Raw genomic sequence first — 22,270 nt, 5'->3', positions numbered from 1 at the left:
GAGTAAAAATGTGGAATGAAATTGAGACAGAGAAATATATTGTTCCATATGTGTTTGATTATGCTGTGATTAAGGGAACAAGCTGACTTTTTTAGATTAATGCAATTGAATTAGGTACCAATAGAAGAATTCTTCCTCTGAGTAACAGGCCTAGTTTATGTGATTATACATTGATGTATTCAGGCATGTAGATGCAATGTAAACACAGAATGCCTCCTTGTCCATCTGTCAATGGCCAGATTAGCCTCATGCTGCTATTCCGCTCACCACACGTTTGTTTGTAGAGGGGTGGACTACTGTTGATTGCGTGCATGTATACAGCTTAATCACGTTCTGCATTTAACCGCAAGTCAACCACAAAATGAAGAGTAATGCTGGCTGATGAGGAGGTCGTACAAGAATACGTTTGGACAGCAATTACCGAAATACAGCATTATTACGGGCTATTTTCAGTGTCATGAAGCCCTGAGGCATCGAATTTAACCCTAAATGGAGACAAACATAAACTCCAGTACAAGGCATGTATGCAGATTGGGTCTGTCTGGTCAAACTGTCTGCAGTAATTATTTAGTAATTAGCTACATGTAATTGCTTTCTGACACCTAGGCTTATGCTGTCTTAGTAATGCATTAGCTGTCTCAATTATCGCAGGGTTTTTGGATAAGCCAGTACTTCATGTGGCTTATCATTTCATTTTTCTTCTCTTTACCCCTCCTTGCCCTTTTTCCTTTAACATGTTCTCCATCCTCCCCTCCTTTGATTTCTCACAAGAGGGGGGCTAAGCCATAGCACTGAGCCAGCCTGTGATGTTGGACCAAGACAAATGATGGCCCATCTCCCTCTGATCTCTAAGCCAGGGCCTCTTAGTATTTTATTAGGTCCAAAGCCACTCATTAAAACCCCCAGTAAACAAATGTGATTCTGGATGTCTTTTAATAGAAAAAGACGTCACACGTGCAGTACGGGTGCCTTTGTGAGACTCTGGCTGCACAGTATTTACACACTGAGACCTTGACGCCTGGGCTTGGCTCTCATATCTCTAGACCTAGGGATATTCAGCCAGACTTCAGGCCAAACAGAGGCGTTTGATTATCAGAAGAGCCTTGGGATGGATTGGTGGAACTGCAGAGGCAGAGGCCCATAGAGGCGATAAGCCTGGGTTTTATGTGTTAGCTGAGCAGTCTAACATACCCTAGAGGGATATGGGTGTGTGCATGCAGCCTTTTGTGTGTTTATGTGCGTTTGTGTGAGTGTGTGTGTGTGTATACTGTATGTATTTTTTATGCTGTCCCAAGTTTATATGACTTCCATGTTTTTAGGCTTTGTCATTTATGTGTGGCATGACCTACAGGATATAAATTCAGTTCCTGTAAGCTGCTGTGAGTCAGGCTGGAAGGTTTGTGAAATTGTGCATCTTAAAAAGCCGGGAGCCAAAGAAGTGTTTTACTTCCAAAGAGCTTCTATTTGGCACATGGGTTGTTTGTACATGCTGTCCCAAGTCGGTCTTGTTGTCATGGGAGTAAATACCCCAGTTTTGAGGACTACTCCACCCTCATCACTACAACACACGCGCACACACACACACACACACACATGGGAAACAATATTTAAAGATCACATTGTGGCACTCCAAAAGACATCAGCCTAGTTGAACGAAAGGAAAGTCAAGGGGATCAATGCCGTTTCACTTTTCTAGCCTCCTCAAAGTCTGCACATCATCACAAGAGATGCTACCTTATTTTCTGTAATAGTGGATGAGATTGAAATTCCCAAGAGGCAATTTTAGGGTAGGTGAAAAAAAGGGATGAGCCTCAGGTACAGAAGCAAGAAGCAAGAGGAAGAAACAGCCTTCAACCTTCACTATCATGTGAAGTGCACCAGCTCTCCACTGGCAGTCTTTACTGGTATTAGATTTAGCTGAAGTTTGAGTCACAATTAATTTGTGCTTTGCTGCTTTCCTTTAAGGTTTTTAAGGTCTGACAAGAGTCAAGCCTGATGAGTGGGCGCCTGGCTCTGTGTTCTGAAGATACAACAGAACAGCGTTTTGACACTCCAAACTGATTGGAGGAATAATTGAGTTTGACGGAGTTGACTCAGTATGTCGTGACATTAAAGCGCTTACCCCCGTATTTGTGTAACTACACTAAGAGGTGACTTGGCAGCAGGATTTGGAACGTTTCACTGTCAAATGTTTGCTCTCAAGTAAGAAATGAACACAGCAGGATGACAAGTAGGCAGGCGGAATGTTCTCTTGGCCAAGCTAGACAGCAGATTATTTCACGTATATTCCATCTGTAGGCTGAGAATGATAAAACTGGAAGCGACACACAGTGAAAGTATCCAGCATTCAGATAATAGCAGAATAGAATCCCAACATGATGTATGTACGTATGCATGTATTGTGGGTGTGTGTGTGGGTGAAGATATCTACAGAGAACTCGATCTTTATACTTATTAGGGTTGCTATCAGTCATTTTTACAGACCTAATTCAGAATCTCCTTAAGGCATAATTTTCTCGGTCATTAATGCACAGATGCATTGAAGCATAATGAATAAAAAAGGGTTTAATTTAAAACTAGAAAGTGTTCAAAGAGAGCATGCCTCTGCAAAGTCCGCACACATTTGTTATATTGATAACAGAAAATAGGAAAGGGTCATCACATTTCGATATCGCTCGGATATTTGTGTGTCGGTTTTGATCGGATAATTAGTTGAAGAGTCACTTGTATATTAGTCGATTCCAAATAGGTGGCAATAGGTAATGATGTCAATGATTTTACACATAATGGGCCCAATATGGTGAGAGCAACACAAGCCTCACACAACTCCCCTTTATGGATTTCACCCTCTCCCCTTTCCCTCTGATATACACTCCACAATTCCAAATTATGTAATCAGACAAATGAAAGCCCTGGAAGAAGTAGCCAATGAGCTGCATTTGGCATGAAAAGGTGCAACAGCAGCCCAATTCACACATTTAAGGGCGATCTTGCGGCATGTGTTTGAGCATCAACCACCTCAAAAACCAAAGTCTGGAAGTTTTAATTGCATTTTGGAACAGAACTTTGAAACAACAAACAACATGATGTATGATCCATCAAACAAGCTTGCCATTTGCTTCCAATACTTACCTCTCTCTACATTTTCTTATTGCCAGTGACTTATTCTCAACCCTGTTACCGACTTAATAAACCGTATGTGTATATAAACCATGGTGACCTATATCCAGGAAGTGGTACCAGCTCTATCGCTCACAGACGTTGCTGCACTCCCTCCTCCACTCCCCACTACCATATTTCATCCACCTTTCAGTAACTATTGATCTCCAAAGCCAGAATTCCTCACAAGATAAATAGTATCACCATCTTCTATTCTGTCCATGTAAAGCTCTGTATTCAACCACTTGTAATCAGAAGAATTACCGTTTTTTGGAATTGCTAAAACCCTAAACGCACCAAACCCATTTGTCAAACAATCACTCTTTTGGCAAAATTTTAAAGGGTTCAGGCAGTTACACACAATATGCAAATCTCAAATTCAAGAGCGAGAGCAATAATTTTAGATGGAGAAGAGTCCGGGGTTTTGTGAATGTAGTTGAAAATTTTGATTTGATTTTTTTTAAGAAAATGGATAAAGGTTTTTTAGAAATGTGTCTTTGTGCAATTGTGAAAAATAAGGAATACTTGTGTCGTGACCATGACTTCCAATCAGCATGTTGATATGCAAAACCTGTGCAGGAGAGGGGTCATCTTGACACAGGAGAATTCAGAGATAAAAACACATTTTGGGGTAAAATATGAACACAGAACAATTTCTTTTGCTATTATTTAAAAAGATTGAAAGTGCAAAAATAAAAATTTGATGTGTTGCTTTTATATGTGTTCAGTGCATGTTTTAATTTGAAAAGAATTATAATAGTATTCATAAGAAATGCCACAGTGAAACATTGAGGTAGGAAAAGTTAATTAGTTTTGAGTTAATGGTCAGTTTTTAGTATTTATCACATTAATAGGATGGTGCAATCGAGAAAGAAGAAAATATGTGCAGAATCAAAAATTTAATTTGTTGTCGTAGTTGGCAATATATGTATCTCTCAATTATTTGTGAATTAGAGTTTTAAGGACAGATGGGTCATGACAAGAAAAGTAGAAAGAAGATCCGATTTTGAAGCAAACAATAAAGATAAAAGATGTTATTCAAGTTGTAAGAGGTAATAGCAGTTTATGTTTTGGGTGTAGTTCTTGATAATTTATTAATAGAATTGTTACGTGACATCTCATGATGACACACTCGAGGGAAAAATAAGAATTGAAATGGTTGTTTGGATGAAGGATGTCTGCCACCTGACCTTGGCGGTGTATCTCACGGACACAGTGTCACTCTGCATGGTGGCTCTTTTAACATCTGTGTGCCAGGAGTGTGAAAGCACAGCAGCATGGATTTTTGTAGTATAAGGTCACCTGTTAATCCTACTTAAACCTAGCTACTGATGTTTGGACAGGAACATATATACGTATATATACCTCTCCAGCATTTCATATAGCATATTTTGTGTTAAACTATTAACATTCATGGTGCATTTGCTTATATTAACACTCAAACGGATCGCTGATTTTCAGAATCACGACACACATCGTGATATTGCCTGTGAATCATGCATTATTGGTGTGTTCCTTAATATTTTCAGCTCAATGTCTACTTCCACTTCCTGAAAGAACACCACTAATTAATTGACTGAGTATGAAATGTATTGCCCTCGAGCACGGATCATTTTCTCAACTTTTGGAAGAAAAAACTGTCAAAAATCAGGCTCACTTTTTTATAATCTCATATAGGAGCTGCAGAATTGCTTCAAGTTTGATACATTATTAAAAACAGCTTGGAGCAAAGATCAAAAAGAATCTGACCAATTACCACAGACAGTCAAAACTGAACAGAAGCAGACAGTCGGTGGATAGTAAAACCACAAACTCACACACACTCACACACACACACACACACACACACACTCACACTGATGCATACTAGTGATTATTTTGCATGTTGCCCCTGGAAAATCAAATCAGCTTAAAACACTGTGTGCCTTTTATAAAACAAATTTCCTGCATGCACCCTTAACTCTTTTTGATATTTGTGTGCAAACATAGAGATCTGAGTCTGTTCTGAAAACATTTGATGAAATTGTTTCAGCTGTAACTTGTAAAGAACAAAGAAAGAAACAAGAGGTTGCAATATTTATCAAATCAACATTTCCAGAACAAAATGTTTTCGTGTTTTAAAATGGATTTTGATTTTCTTTTTAAATCCCACCATGAGCAGGTTATTTCAATGTTTTGTTTTTATGTTCTTGAACACCTTTTCCTTGTGCGCAAACACCCAATTCCCAATTTCTCTGATGCAACTTTAATGATCATTGTCTGATGCAGCTTCTCTGTCTGAGCCACAGTCTGCCCAAAAACCGGAACCACACTGTTGGTTTGGACGACACATTCATCTCAGGGAAGAACACTACCAAGGCATTTTTTTGTTGTTGTTACAAGTCTGTGAATCCAACTCACATATATCTTCCTGCTTGGGTAACTGTTGTCTCCTGCATCCAATATGCCTTTGAGCTGTGTTTTAGTAGACTCCTCAACACTTGGCCTTTCACTGACTGCAGCAGACAGCGTTTAGGAAAAGGCGGCGTATTGCAGCGAGGAAAAAAAAGAGGTAGTGTCCACATTGAGTTTTATGCTCCCAAACACAATTTATTAGAGCAACAATTTCCCCTACCAAGGTCTTTATCCTGCAAAAACATTGATGAACACCCAATATTTCCACCACCAAGGTCGAAATTGTTGCTTTAATAGATTTTGGAGCCACGGAATCTCTTTTCCTTTACTGAAATGCACTGATTTTGTCCTACACCCACAATCACCCTCTTGTTGATTGGAACACCTGAGGTTTTGGACAAGTCATTACCTCAGAGGTTCAACTGGGCTGAGAAGGAGTTCAAAGTTACCAAATAGAGGCATACAAATTGAATAAATTGTGTGATATTGGTAGAAACAGATAACATTTGCCTGTTATTGAAATTTGGACGAATATCAGGCAGCATTGAAATGAGCTTTGTCTTACTTTTATTGAAGGACAGCATTTCTCCTCATGTATCTGCCACGGCCATACAGACTCTCCAATGCTTTCATCTGGAGGTCAGCCAGTAAAATAAGGACATTATTTGAAGTTTTTACCCCTTTCAGCTTTTTAAACTACTCACACTTCCCATCTGTTCTCATCTGAGTTACATATTTGAATTGGTAAGGGAAGTATTCAATGCAAATTCAATGCAAAATGACCCTCCTCTCTATAAAATGAGTGTTCAACTTTACTTTTTATTGGAGTGTAACCGCTCATGGCGCTACTACCCACTAAGAAGTAAAGTAAACACAGTATCGTACAATACACTAGCCTCTGCACTCCTCATATCTAAGCAAGTCAGCTGCAACAAGAGCATTCTCAACAGCAGTCAATGGAGGAACAAAATACTTCCCTAACCTCTGGTGGCCGGGTATGTTGAACTAGATAAACAGGATGGAATCAGATCACAATGGCCTCCATGTCCAAGGCTGGGATTTGCAGAGGGGAACCAAGGGACAAGATGAGGGACCTGACAGCTTGCACCCTCCATGGCCAAATCCCGACCCCTGTTGTCTTTCCAAGTTAGGGACCGTATCCAGCTGATACACTGTGTTGTGTGTGTGTGTGTGCCCTGTTTGGCACACAGAGCCTTGTACTGTTTTTTTTTTTTAAACTCATTTCTAAAATTAATTTCCACTATTCCCTCTATCCGTCTATTCTTTGTATCCCTTTGTGCTTCTGTGCCTGAGCCATTCCTCATATCCTTTGAGGGAGAGACTGCAGCAATCCATTCCAACATTCCATATGTACTGAGGATAGTAGAGGCAGTGAGAGAAAGATTTGGAGCTTTAGCAAAGTATGCTGTCGAAGGCGCCACCTGTTCTCCTTTTTTTCTTGTTTGTTGCTGCTATTTAACAAGCTACAAGACTATTGTCAAGATGGGGCGTTCTGCCTTAAATCACAGAAACGTAGAGATCCTGAGAATGAAATCTCTGTGTCTTGCACAGGCTAGAAAGGGGACCTGCTTAGTTGTGTAAAGCTTAATTGAATGAAGCCTGCGTGTTTACTTTGCATCAGGAATGTTTATGTAATGAAGGATTAATTTACCAGCTCAGATTATATTACATTCGCCCCGGAGGGACACAGAATGGTGGACACGGTGAGTAATAGCAATTATAAAGTTGATTTAGTCCATTAGAATGTCTATAATTTTCAGCCCCAACTTTTTCTCTGTTATGATGTCACCTCTGTTATGACAAGCTGATTTACTTTTGGTGTTGCATACATAAGAGATGCGTTTGCCCCCCTGATCTATTAGCTGAATTATACAGATGAAACTAATGGAATGAAATCAAGAAATCAAACCAGAGGTATTCCAAATCATTCCAGAGGTATTCAATGGTTTAGAGAAGGTTCCAGTGGACATCCCCTGATTAAAATTTAATGATGTGGCTTCAGAAGGCTTTGAAAGATGTCTGTCTCTTTGGGGCTGCATATAATTGAGAAGAGGTTTCAATCTGGTGCATGTAAACCAATGGGAATATGTCTGAAAATAGCCTGTATGTTTTATGAGTTTGTTCATTAAAAGTTTTAGATTTTCCGTTGAAAATGTGTTTAACCAGACACACTCGTCCACAGACGCAAACGGAGGAAGAGGTTCCTTTTGAATATCTCCACTCCACACAATTTCACCTGGTCTTTGTCCAATCCACATCCAGGAGTTGGGGTTGTTGCACAGCACTGGTACACACAACACCCTCGCAAACAGTTCCAGGATAAAAGCACAGGTCAGTTGCTAACCTGTACATTTCCCACCTTCAGCAACCTACACATAAACTTAAATGTCTAAAACACACAATACTAGAATCAGTCAGAGCAACTATTCAGTGAAACTCATTAACATTACTAATGCACTACAGAGCCCAATGAACTTTGCTGATCCTACCTCATTAATACCTTTCTTGCTCTCCCATAGGGAACAGTTGGCCATGCAGTGTCTGTAACTGTGACCTCTCATTACAAAATTTGGGAAGCGACCTAGAAAATGTTACAGTATAGGACCATCTACGGACTCATTTAAATACCCACAACAAGCATAAATGAATGGCCACTGTCTCCACAATGCTCTCTCATCAACAACTAAAGTCTCTACTGATGTAATGGTGAGATAATAGCATCCTTGTCCGCAGCATCTGCTCTGATTCTCTGTTTACATTTCTACTTGTTTCTTGTACAAACAACTAACTAAACGTGGCAGTGATGTCGAAACAACTTTGCTCCCCTCCCTTCGCTCATCACTGTAAATGCCGTTGCCCCTTTCTATACCCTTTTCCTCCACCACCCATTCACTGCTGGTCTCTATATCTCACATAGCTAATGTGACATTTATCTGTAATTAGACTTTTACATATTTTAATAGAAAATGATATCCCTTAAGGTCTCCTTGTCATTTGCATGGGCAGCTCTGATGATAATCAGGTCCTAGAAAAAACATTCTCGATGTCATGGGCTGTCATCCTAAATTAGCAGGCGCAAAATCCTTATCAGGGGAGTGACCTTCCAGAGCACTCCTCAGACTTCAGCAGCATGTGGATAGAGATTAGCCTAGGAAACTGCTTCAAAGATGTGCCAGAGTCATGCAGGTTAGTGTGTCACTGAGTGAGTACACTGTACGAGTGTGTATGTGTACAGGGGGGACACACATTAATACACTTGTACAGTACAATATTATTCCAAGCTGTGAATACCAACAATAAATATTATAAACAGAAACTTTCTATGAAATAGTTTCCTACTCTGAAATTGTTGAGAAGCCATTTCTCTCTCACTCATAAGATTAACACTCATCAGTATCAACCCTAAAAAGCCTGATCCAAGCAGCCCTTATTACAGCTAAACAGTGTTCTCTAGACATATTGTATCTGCATACATGCTTTATTTATCCCGTTCATATCGCAGTGGTGTCCTTCTGTCCCTTCTCGTCAACCTCTCTGTCTCCATATTAGGGCGCTCTTTGCTGAGAAATGAGATTAAATGAGTAAGGTGGTCGAGTCTGGCAGATCGGGAGTAAAATGTGAGACAAAGCAATTGCATTTCATATTGAATTGGGAATAAGGGACAACACAGACTCCCCCTGCAACCCCCCCTCGTCTTTTGAACTTCCTATGGGGACTGACTGAAAGTCCAGAGGAAATTGAAAGGCTTTATCAGTCAGCCCGATAACCACACACGTTATGCAGCCTATTAGTCTCTCAGCTCTGGCATCAAATGTGTTTTTTGTCAATACGATTTAAAGATTTGTAAGCAAAAAATACTACTCTGGAAAAACACTTGAAAGCAATATTGTGTTGTGCCATTCCACTTCTACTCCCTCTAATGCAATACTTGTACTGTACACACAGACAGCACAGAAATACACCCTAGGCGCTGACAGGGAAGAGACAAATCAGTGCCACCACTGGGCTGTATAATTACCTTGAAAAGGCGTATGGAAATATATTTACTGTAGCTCTCGATGTTGTTGTGTCTATAACCATGCACTTCTGGAAAGCATCAGACGAACATACTGTGCTGCCACATAAGAGAAGGGCAGACAAATGATCCCCAAGGTTGTATCTGGCAAAAATAATCACGCTGCACAGGCTTCAGACGGCGATGCCATCCAGTATGATTGAGGCCACACACACTACTTCAGAGATTGAGTTGAAAACCAGCGGAGAAAAAACTGGGTTGCATTCCAGACATTCCAAACTGTGGGATACATTTTTGTCATTCAACGGAACAGCAGGCAAATCAGGCTAAATTACTCCAACTCCGATTACAATATCCATGACAGAAAAACAGAATTTCCCTATCCTAAGCAGCATGTATACATCAAAATCTGCATCTGTGCATTTGTGCATCTCTGCATCGCTTCTCCGGATGGAAAGTACATGACAATCCATCAGCTATTGTGTCAAACTTTCATCCACTTATATTTGGCTGAGAAATCCTGTTGCGATCCAGCCTGGTAGAAATGTACTGTATGTGTGAGGCGTACAACAGCTGCAAAGAAATAAAGATTCAGTCTTTTGCCTAAAGCTGTTTGATTTGTGTGGTGAATAAGTGAAATGATCCACAAAGTGAAGAATGATAATAATAACGCCAAGGAGAAAATGAATGTTTGCCACAAAGACAGAAATGGGGATACACATGGTATACTTTCAATGTTAAATATATTCATCCCTGACTGATGACTAAATTTAAATACATCAGTAAAACATAAATCATAAAAAAGTTACAATTCAAAGATTCAACAATAACAAACTCCATATACCATAAACAAGTGACAGCTAAACACATCTGTGACCTGGTTGACCTAGTTACCTATGTAAAGAAATAAGTAAATCATCCATATGGGCACAAACCTCACAAACCTCACAATTAGGAATTCCTTTAACCAGAACTATCTGGATTAGGAGCCTACACGGTTGCAGGTCCTTGCATTTGCACAGAACTTCCATTACTATTAAAACATGGCAATGAAACAAGTCTTATACGGTAAATTAATGTTATATCTGCAGCAGAATCAGGAATTTGCCTTTTTAAATGAGCATCCATGCTTTGATCGCTCGGCTCACTGTGTTTTTGTATTGTTTGATTTTTCCTTCTCTTTTTTCTTTTCATCACAGGTGCATCATGAGCTCCACCCATCTCTTTGTCAATCAACAGAGAGAATCTACCCTCAAGTTGGAGTTAAAAGGTAATTTGGATACTTCAGGGTCACAAAAAACAAAGGAAAGTTCCTGAGTTCCCCTTTCTGACCACCTGAAAGAAATCTATCAATTTAAAGCGCAGATGCACTTCTTCCCTGATGCTCCTCGTTCACAGTGCCTTCAAAGGCATATTTTCTATGAGCTCCATGCAGAAATTTATAACCAAGACTTACGTAGCGAGCATGTGGAATTTTTTACAGTCTAATCATGGGATGGGTTTTGCTGATGGTGTAGGAGCTGTGCTGAAAAGAACAGCTAACAGATTGAACTGACAAGGGGATGATATATCCTATAGTGAGCAGCTATTTAATGCTTTGCTAAATGCCAATTCAGCATTTAAGATATTTTTTGTTCGAGGCTGCACCGGCCCAAGCCATAAAGAAAATGCCACACGAAGTCCCTGCTGTGCCTTGCATTATGCACATCAACCAGGAAATCACTCACACACACACTGAGAGAACTTACAAAACCTTGATGTCTGCTGCCGGTGCCCCACCAAGGAAATTTTTTACCACCCTCAGAGCTTCAGATTTGAAGTAGCTTGCAATACATCAGGCCAATCAGGTAGAGAGCAATCAGGCGTTAAAATACAGTTGCAAAGAGATGGAATGGTAAGTCAGTGCCGAGGCAAGGCTCTGGAGACTGGAACCGCTGCTGATATGAATGAGAAACAGGAAAGGCAAATTTGTATTTCATGTGGGACAGAACTGTCTACATGTTTAGTCATAATGTGTCGGTGCCCGTTTGAGAAAGTTGTGATTTCTTGCCTACATAAGGTGATGTCATCTTACAACAAAAGTGGTTTAAAGAGTCTCTCACCTTTGCTACAGTGAGAATAATCTAATCAGTACATCGTCACGCAGTCATCATTTTTATCCATGAGCTGGTGGAACTATGATGAAGGATTGTATTGAAGTCAGCTGTTCATTTGAATCAGCTACTACATACTGTACCTCGTAAAATGTGCTGACGAGCAAAGTGTGATACTAATGGTCTTAAGCTTAGGTTTCAAGTGTGAAAATTATAACTGTGCTGTCAAACGTGTCAGTGGAAGGTGCTAACTGTGCATTGAACAGGCATCGGTGGCAACTGTGACCTAGCAAAGTGATAAGCGTTTCTCCACTGTATAAATAGGGAAGTAGTGAATGTTATGACAGATGGAAAATCATATCGTCGTCAAAAAAGCATTGGTTAAACCGGTTGTAAACCAGGCACTGTTCAGTTTAGATTAAAGACTGATCAAGAGATACAAATGTGCAGAAATGCTTGGTGAATATTACTGCGGTTTGTTTGCTTCACTGTCAACAAACCCATCATATATTCACTTACAATAGAGCTGCACAGAGATTCGGCTTTGTTGCAATCACTTATGTTCAAATCTAAATCTAAATTGTCCAATATCACTGAAATAAAAGGTGTGAATAGGTGTTTAGATTCTCCATCAAACCCAGTTGGTTACAGCCTATGCTCTCTCTGGCTCCGCACAAAAATATTGAGTGATTTTTCGTGCAACCTTCATTCCATCACATCCCTCCTGCTGCTGTTCACTCTCTTGCCTCTCTTACTCACCTCTGAGGCCTCGCTGACCTTATTATAAATATTTTGACCTTTTCGCCGACTAACTTCTCCGGTTGCGGACAAGGGCACATTACAGGTAAGTGATCAGTTCAACAGAATGGCTGACAAGGGCTGAGATGGACAGAACGGTGGGTGGTAGAGTGCTGAGGGTGGGGCTCAGGGTGGAAAGGCTCCTGGATGACAGACACGAAGGCAATGATGAGGAAAGAAAGAAGGCGAGAAGAACAGAAGAGTCAAGGCACCCTGGCATGCTGTTCCGCTGTCCAGATGACCCCTCTCACTTTTTCTCAGCAGAGGCATGTGCCTGCCAGCGCCTCCGTCGATCATGTTGACTCCAACAGCTGAGCAACATCTGTTCATTAGACTTGACATATGAAAATGGGATGAGGAGGATGAGCGCAGGAAAGAGGGACCTCTTTCGCTATCCAACATAATAAATCTCCCATGCACAGTATGAGGAGTTCATGCTGTATAATCACACATCTGTATGCTTTTGTTTGTTGTCTCTTACAGACATGCAATCCAACCACCTGGTTACACAGACAAGTAGTGTGCAGGAATTATAAGTGGTAATCAAGGCATTTGCTTCTTCTGTCACGCTTCTTTCAGCTCTATTGTGCTGTGTTGAAGGTCTCTCTCTCTCTCCATTACATTGTTCCGTTGCTTTTTTTTTCTCCACCTCTGAAATGTCACAGTAAAATGGGCACATAGCACCGACATGGATAAGAGGCGATAAATAATGCAGTGTACATAATGTGTGTGTGTCCTCCCTCCAAACCCTGACACACTCACACGCTCACACACCCACACACCCACACACACATCTCCTTCTAAACAGAATTCTGTTTGTAGGATGCCAGACGGTGGAGTGCTCACACCCATGGGACACTGAGGAGCAGAAACAGCTCATACATTCACAAACACCAACACCAAAATATGCATCTCGTGTACAAATTCAACGCAGAAATCATTTTAATCCAATACTCGACACAACACAAAATACCAACAATCCAATAACGTGCGGCGCAAAAAAAAAGACTAGACTTAAAATTCAACGGATGGACTTCATTGCACATCCTTGTGAGGGCACACATCAGGACACAGGCAGCCAGAAAGGCTCCGAATGCAATGAATTAGATTTTTATCATCCTGGGAAGCAGGTCACAAAGCCCGAGCCTTTGACAAACACTGGTTGAGAAAAGGGATTAGAGAGAAAGGTCAGGGAGTGTAGGACTGGAGACAGAAAAGAGAATTAAGTCATCAGAAGTTATATGAAGTTCAAACATTAGACTCCGTCCACTCTTCTCCATCCTTATCTGACCCACAACAGCAACACAGGTGGCTGCCTGTGTGTTTGCTGGCGCATGTACCGTCTACTGAGATTGTTTTTTCCCTCGGTGGACACATTGTATAGTTTCCGTGAGGCAAAATGTGTTATTGGCGTGTGGCGATGCTTCAACTCTGACCTCACTGTTATTATTATTCCAAAGGAAATTTTGTCACAGCTCCATATTCTTGCCGTGTGTGTGTGTGTGTGTGTGTGTGTGTGTGGTCTTTGTGTTGCTCGCTCTCTCTCTCTCTCTCATGATTGCAGATGCTGTTCACCTAGCTACTGATCTCCACCTGTACCTCATGTGCCATCAAGAGATCCCTTAATAGCCATCTTGTCTACTCTCCCCATTTGCTCGTTTATCAGTTCCTGTCTGCCTGTTTGTCAATAGCAACCAGCCAAGATCTCTGTTGGTTTTTCCTAAAGGTTAGCAGCCCATAGCCAGATTATGCATAATAAATTCATTTATCAAGTTAATCTCAGATATCTAGTGTGAGATGGAGACGTACCGGCTACCAAGACTGGGAAATATATAAAAAAAACTAAAGTATATAATGCAAATCATTTGTGTACCACATCAAGCAACAGGCTCTCCTGGCAATAATAACAGAAAAATGTTCAACAATCAACAATTGATGGCTAAGCTCATCAACAGCTTCTGCGTCTCTCCAATTTTATGACTATAATGTGATGCCAGGGGATAAAACAAAGTGTCAGTATTGGATGGGCTGGAAAGGAGAAGCTTAATTTGCCCATCACTAAATAAAAGAGGCACTGGCCAGCTCTGCTCTTGGTTTAGGCGTTCTGTAATGGTGGCCTGGAGGGAGGAGATCAAAATCCTTATTAAGTGGGTAATCAAGACATTCAAGTATTGAACAAGCCTTACTGATAACCTGCTTACTTTAGATGTCCCGAAGCTGGGCTTGCTGCCCCCCCTGATCACATTATCAGCCACTTTGACAAGCTTTGCCAGCCTGTTGTTACTGGCCAGGCTGAGGGAAATACATCAAGCCACAGTACAGTAAGTATGAACAGAAAAGAATGAAGATAAAACGTCCAAAAGTCATTAAAACATTGCATAGCTTACAGGACTTAACACTGCATCACCAGGGACAGACAATTAGGTTTCAGGTAGTTTAGTTTCCTCCTTCCTCTCTGCTTGAGCACGAGGGACACAAAACAGATCACAGATAAATAAATACACCCTCCAATGTTATTTTGTTTAACCAGTAAGAAAAGCTGTGTCCATTTATTATTTCCCATTGTAACAAACTATCTGCTGTTTGCAATAAGCAGTGGAACACACTCAACTTGTCTACATGCTTACAAAGGCTCCGTATTCTGGAAACATATTGTTTTGAGAACTGAGGCATTGGAATTTTTTGATTTATCTTCTCAGGCTTGTTAACCTGAGTAATCAAACACAGTGTTTCGTGGAGAACAGGTCTACAGCATTGCTCAGCCTATCACTTGCATCATCCACTTTATTCACATGCATCACAGTCGGCTGCATCAATGAGCACACCTGCCAGCAGAGCCTTTCCTTGGAGCTTTTTCTCAAACTATGCTTCATCAAAAGCACAGTACGCTTGACTTGCAAAAGTTCTATTTTATCGTTCAATTGCTTGCTTCGTAGGTTATTGCCTCTAAGACCCCTTGACAAAATAAAATAGACAATTTCTTATATTTAGGTCTTTATTCTGGTGTTGTGTGTAAGACGTATTGAATGGATGTTTATATCATTAGAAGCTGGCTGCAGGGCAATCTGGGTTTGTTAGTCTATTGAATGGATAACATCTTTAAAATTGACATTGCTGCTCTGATGCATTTGGATGTACATTTTTTGGAACTGCAATGGATTGAAAGACAGTAACAATGATAAAAGATTGTAGAAACTCATTCAGATAAGGCAGGAAAATGCCACCCAGGTAAAATTGGAGAAAATTAGGGCCTAAATTCTTTTTTGAAGTGGAGAGATTTTTTGAGGATTTAATGACATGGACACATTTGTATTTTTTGAGGCCAATTTTGACACAAAGTTCAATTAACCTCAACGGAACTGCCAAAATCAGCTCATCAAATCTCCTCAGCATCGGCCGTTTGAAGGCATTCTGTAGTCCAAAGCTGCTGTTTTAGGTAATGGTGCTTGACATCTTTCTTCTCTGGTAAAGTGAGGATTGCAGTGAAAATGTCCAGTAGTATATTTGCAGCCATGATGCATGATCAAGTAGATGGTGTAATGATTCACTGCTAAATGAACAAAGTGTTGAATGTGGGAGTTGCCAAAAAAGACCCATGTGTCACTAAACCCAGAACAATCTAGAGATGTATTTCTCCCTCTTTGCAGGGCACGGGTGACATGACTACTGAATGAAAAGAGCAGCTCTCTTACAAATATTGTCTAGCATAAAGCTTACCCTGCAAGAAGCAATTTACAGAAATAGGTTGCAATATTGTTATCCCCTTGATAGTGGTATACTTGCATTAGTTCCCTCTCATACATTTTCATTTTCCAAGAAAGTGGTTCTCAATCCTGGTCTTACAGTGACACAGCACAGCATATTGTCTATTTCTCTCTGTTCTACTCCAATCCGGTGCGTTCACTTGATGGAGTTGGTGCCCCCGAGGATTTGATCGCCACCATTCATTCATGCTCAAAGCTTCATTCAGTGTTTCTTTTGGCATCATTCCTAGCGTGTCCTCTTTACTTCATATGACTTAACATGTCTGTGCCAGAAACCCTCAAGGTCCTGCTCCCAAAATATGAGACACAAGAAAAAAGACACAAACAAGGAGGAGATGAAGACAGATTATGCACTGCCATGTTTGCCCTAGGAGGCACTCTTGTTCCTAGTTTGAGGGAAGCTGGACTGCAGCCACTGCCAAGTTATTGTACCTCATGAGAATGTAGACTCTTACTAAACATTGGTAGAATCAAGTATAGAATGCAGTACAGACAGACTGCAGATCACTGACCTATATGGAATTTACCCTTTCTGTATTAACTACACAGATACATTGTCAACATACATCACATGTTTAAACTACAAATCAGAAAATCAAATAAGCAACAAGCTGATGTTATCTGTTATGGAGTTGGCAATTGTTAATAATAACACTTGTGTAAATGTCAGTATACTGTCCACTCTCACATATAAGTATTTCAGCATCCATAGGTTTCATTTCCTATTCAATGATGCAAATCCATTTGCAGAGTGTTTCCTTTGGTCTCAGATGATCATACCAGTGCTACATTATGATTGGTTCTGGATGGGATTCCAGCAGTAAGCAGAAAACCCCCATGTCAGTGTGTACTCTGTCCCCTCCAGCTCCAGCATCATCAAAGAGCAACAGGCCTTAGTTTATGCTGATCTGTAAGCATGAGCGTCAGCCACTGATCCTGCCTGGAGTGGTGCCACCACACTGCCAGATATGCCCAGAATGTTCCTAACAGTAAAGTCATTGAAGAGGTTAAACATTTAGCGATGTGCAAAGGGAAAACAGGCATATCTGGTAAGGACCCAAACAGGGAAAGGGGGTGTGTCTTCATCCAAGGCAAGAAGCCAGCTGGAACATAGCTCACCATTACAGGCTCCTTTCCATTTTGCATGAGCTGGGCTTGGGTTCTGCTTTGAGCAGGGGATCAACATTGAACAGCTGGTTCATAAGGTGAAACATTTTTCAGAACACAGGACACTACCTAATATTTGCAGGATGGACCATAGACAGAGCTTGGCAAATAATCAGTCACGACCTGCCGCAGTGGCAGTAATTAGGACCTCTTCATTGAAGAGGAGAAAGAAAATCAAGACACACACAAAGCACAATCCATCCAAATGATGTTCCAACTCTCAGGGCGGTCTTTGCCAGTTTTGTCAGCCATATTCTTTTCGGTACCTGCGTCTGTTGAGTAGTTCTCTGGCTTCGAATGCACCTGTTTTGGCTAAGAAGGATGAAGCGACACAGCTGTGTTTATGCAGCTCAGAGTGCAGTTTTGGTGTTTGTTTTTGGTGTGAATTTTTGCTTGTGCTTCCACCTGCTCAAACCACCTCTTTGGAAATGCAAAGAGCTTTTTTTTTGTGTCCCAGAGGCACAAATCATAGAAATTCCATGATAATGTTGTATTCATCTCATACTTTGATGGAGGTTGTGGTGACAGGTGACAGCTGGCAGTGTGAAGCATTAAGCCCTGGGTTGCCTCAGCCAAACCTTTGTTGGTGGTGTTCACCTGCTGCCACTCTAGAGAGAATTTTCGACCATCTTGTTGCTGGCCCTTACTGACACACATCCTCATGATCTCACTGGCAATTTCCATATCTGCTTCCATTTTCTCCTCGGCCAGACAACATCACTATTTACCCTTGCCTGTGTCTCGTGATTTGTTAAACATTCATTACATTGTCTGTCCAGACAGCCCTTTAGCCAGATATTTGTCTTCTGGCACAACACTGATGTTGACAGATAACAAAGGAAAAGCTCAGAATTGATTATTGTGTTTTCTTTTGTTTGTTTCTTTTTACCCGGTCTGTCCATCTGAGAAAATGTACATAAATAGCTCAACTTTTAACAGTCATATCCGTCTTTTTCCCTTATGCCAATACTTTCTTTTGAGGGAGATGTTTGTCCCATTGATTGCACCAGCACACACTGGCTATTTCTTCCTAGAAGGTTTTGAAATGGTATTGTGTGTATTTACCAAACAAAGGTGGAATCTGTGGCAAAAAGTATGTCTTAAAGTAGGAGCTGTTGCTGAAATCAATTGCAATGGGCAATAGACTTTGCAAGTAAACCAAATCTCTGGCGTTACGTGAAGAATACAGCTGACTGTTTCACAATCCCAAATGAGATTGTGTTGTAAGATGTTTCGATGTGGCTGATGGGCAAAGTGCAGAGACTTTTGGATGTGGTGAAAGAGGAGAGGAGGGCCAGCACACAATGCTGATATACCAAAATGGCGTAGCAAAATGCGAGCATTGGAGGAGAAAATGAAAATTTCATAGAGGTGAAGCAGGAGCTCTTGCAGCAGGTTGGGACACTGCTCTTGTCTCACTGGTCTGATAGACCTGTAACATAGTTTGGTTTCAGGTCGCAGCCACAATGATTCACCACAAAACAAACAGAATTTCATCTGAATAGATTTGTGTCTGTTGACTTGTTTTGAAACAGTGATGTCATCTCCTTCATACAAACATGAAGCAATCCTTTCTCCATTTTAGCTTTGGTTGTAATAGTTAAATGGTAATTAGTTCAAGAATGTGATGCTGTGCATTAATTGTAGTCGGTCGTGCTGTTCACTGCTTATTTTCTCCAGTTGGTCTAATTGCCTAAATGAATTGTGACAAACTCTTCCACCCAGAAAATGATGCAACCTAACAGAGACTGGCAAGTCATTAGGAAGAAAGGCACAAAACACTGGAACAATCGACCAGTCTGTAGAAGCATGTACGTGTGTGTGGGGGTGTGTGTTGCCCTTGGATTGCTCAATGCTGATGTGCCCGTTGTGGATTAACTCCATGGAGTCAAATTTCTATTACAAACAGGACCATAAACATTCTAGTGGAGCTATATGAGGTCCCACTGACTTGTTATTTATAATGTTTGAGGTTTTTACAGGGTGTATTTGTCAAGTTGAGCAAGTTCTATCGTTGATTCACAATATTTTTTCATAAAAATCCAACATTCAGCTGTTTAACAAAACCCGACAAAATAAAATGTGATATTTCCCAGTTATACCCAATACAACATAATGGTTTTGTTTGTTACATCTGTCGGCTCTCATAGGGCTTCAAGATTGTATTCAGTAAAATTTAAATTTTGCTGTTTACCAAAGAGGGGACAGATTCCCTCAAACATTGCTAGGAACAACTTTTGTACAAGTTGCAAATGTGAGATATTTCAATTTTAAAAAAGAACTATTCCCAAACAATCCATTGTTCGTCCTCATAAATGACATTTGAGCAGCAGACTTTGTTTATACCAAGCAACATGTGCACAGGAAGTGGATACAATTCAAATACCGAAATCACTTGAGGTCCCCACATTATACTACTCCCATTCCAATTATACGTAGAAAAGGATGAACTGTAGTAGCCATTCAGCTTTATTAAAGAGACATAAAGGCAAAAAGCAAGAAAAATGCACTCTAAGAGAGAACTATAGAGAACAACGCTGCAAAAGTGTCCTCTTATGTTGATCAAACTGCGGTTAATCACTTCCAAGCAGCTAATATTCCAATAGCCAGCAGTTGATCATTTAAAAAACAATCTATCTGCAACCTCTTTTTCTCTCTCATTTTGTTTTACCTCGGAGGCATCCACACTTTAATCATCGTTACCATTATAGTAATTACAGTCACATCATCATAATGCTGAGGACATTAAACAGGCTGCTGTTAATTCCTCATGACAAAGAGCTGCGTCTCATTCGCTGACTGTACTACGTTGCTTTAAATTACTTTCCCGAGCCCAACTGCTTGCCGAAATCCCAAATGAGGATGGCATTGTGAACTACTAGGCCCTCATCCCCGCCTATTACAATTCAGATGAGAGAACCTACTAGAACTTAATCAATCATCACTTTGACACAATGAATAAATGTATTTTACTGTAACACATTGTTCCATATTTTTGTGCCAAATAAGCAAATATGTCAATGCATATAATGAATTAACCATCATTGGAGGCCTTTTAATCATTTTCTGTCTTTTTGAGAACAGAGGGCGTTCTGCTTGTACTCATCAAAATCAAACCCTAACCCAAGTGTATTGTAAAATGATGGTTGGGGGATTTATCTAATGGGCCTAGTAAACACGGACATCACACCACCTCTGAAAAGAAAGTTAATCACAGAAGCTCTATAATGAAATAAAAGCAGTGTTAAAAGTGGTGTGTAAAAGTGAAGTCGAGTGCAGTGGTTCTAAATAACACTTTCCGTTTCTTTGTGGTCTGCAGAGAAATGAGGAAGTTATTCTCATTTAATCTGCTGTTTTATTCAGTTTTTAGTCCTTATGTAAAGCATTATAAATTGCTCTGTATGCCTATGTGGTTGCCTTGCCTTATGCAGCCATGTGTGTGTGTGTGTGTGTGGATGTATTCCTGTCCTTTGTGCTGCAGCAACCGAGGCTCCAGTCTATATATGTCCAATTCATACAATATAGCTCAATACAGAGACAGGAATGAAATTGTCTGTACAATCTGAAACATATTGTTGTGAAACATGCAATCACACCCACTGTCATGCAGCGGGACTATCAGGTCTGAATCCAGTGCTTTGGGGAGGCTGAGGAGACATCAGTCCCAACTAAATATGGCAGCTCAGATAGATGTTGATTTATGGTGCCCCTCTTGCCCTCTGCACCCCTATTTGTCTTTACCATCAGGTTGCATTTGCAAAGTTTGTATTCAGTGTGACGTGCCAACCACCCGTGCACTCATGTCTTTCACTGAGACAAATGAACAGGGGAGTGGATCTGCTGGAATAGCAGACATGAATGTCAAATGGAATAATTTATTTTGCCTGATATTTGCCATTCTAAAATCCAAAAAAACCTCTTTGTTTGGAATATAATTACCTAAAATACCTACTTAAGTTAATTTACCGTATACATTCAAGATATAAATAAATATATAGATACACAACCACACGGGGCCGTTCACAATACCCACACGCCCTTCAAGGGTAGTAAAATTACATATTTGTCTGTGTTTTGACTACTGTGCTGTGTATTATTTTCAGTTTTTCCAGGCCTCTTCATTCTCTTGTGACTCACCGTGGCCTGTGTGTGCCCTCCCAGCACGTGGGCCTATGTCCTGCCTCTGTTATCTCTGTAGTTATTCATGGCAGCAGGTGCTCTCTCTGACATTTGTGGGGCGGGTCTTCAGCCTTTGTCTTCCAAGCCCTAAGGGAGTGCAGCAACCGTGACTTCAATGCACCTGATCCCTTGTATGGCATATGCATTGGGCCATTACTCTTCCCCTCTCCCCTGGTGTCACTGCACCATTGCAGAACACTGATTATGCAAACTGGCTGCAATGATTAGCATGCAGGAAACATACAGAGAACCATTGGAACTCGCTCTGTATTTTCATATGAAAGAAACTCTCTAGAACAAAGTTCAACATCAGAGTGCCACATTAATACGACTGCTGCTTTGATGTTTATGCTAAGCATTCCGTGGAGACGAACTGGACGGTGGTGGAAGAAAGGACTCGGGGGACAACTGCTATTTGATTTTTCCCAAACACTTAGCATAGCATTTCTCCCTTACAAATGGGATTCCTGTCAAGATTGATATTCAATGAATAGATGCATTTTATTGATATAATCCAGACTTTTCCTATTCCACACATCTGGCCATACTGTATAGCCACAGCTTGCATAAGTATCGTTGCACCATTCCAGGTATGCAGCATTTGTGGTTTCAGTCTTCAGGATTAGTTTTATTATTAAAATTTAACACTTGACTAAGTAAAGTACATTTTGCATTATTAG

Source organism: Genypterus blacodes, unplaced genomic scaffold (assembly GCF_046128005.1).
Source record: "Genypterus blacodes isolate CSIRO-AG114 ecotype Tasmania unplaced genomic scaffold, CSIRO-AGI_Gbla_v1 ptg000021l_1, whole genome shotgun sequence".
Lineage (NCBI taxonomy): Eukaryota > Metazoa > Chordata > Actinopteri > Ophidiiformes > Ophidiidae > Genypterus > Genypterus blacodes.
The sequence above is the reverse complement of the archived record's forward strand: the minus strand, read 5'-3'. Positions refer to the sequence as shown.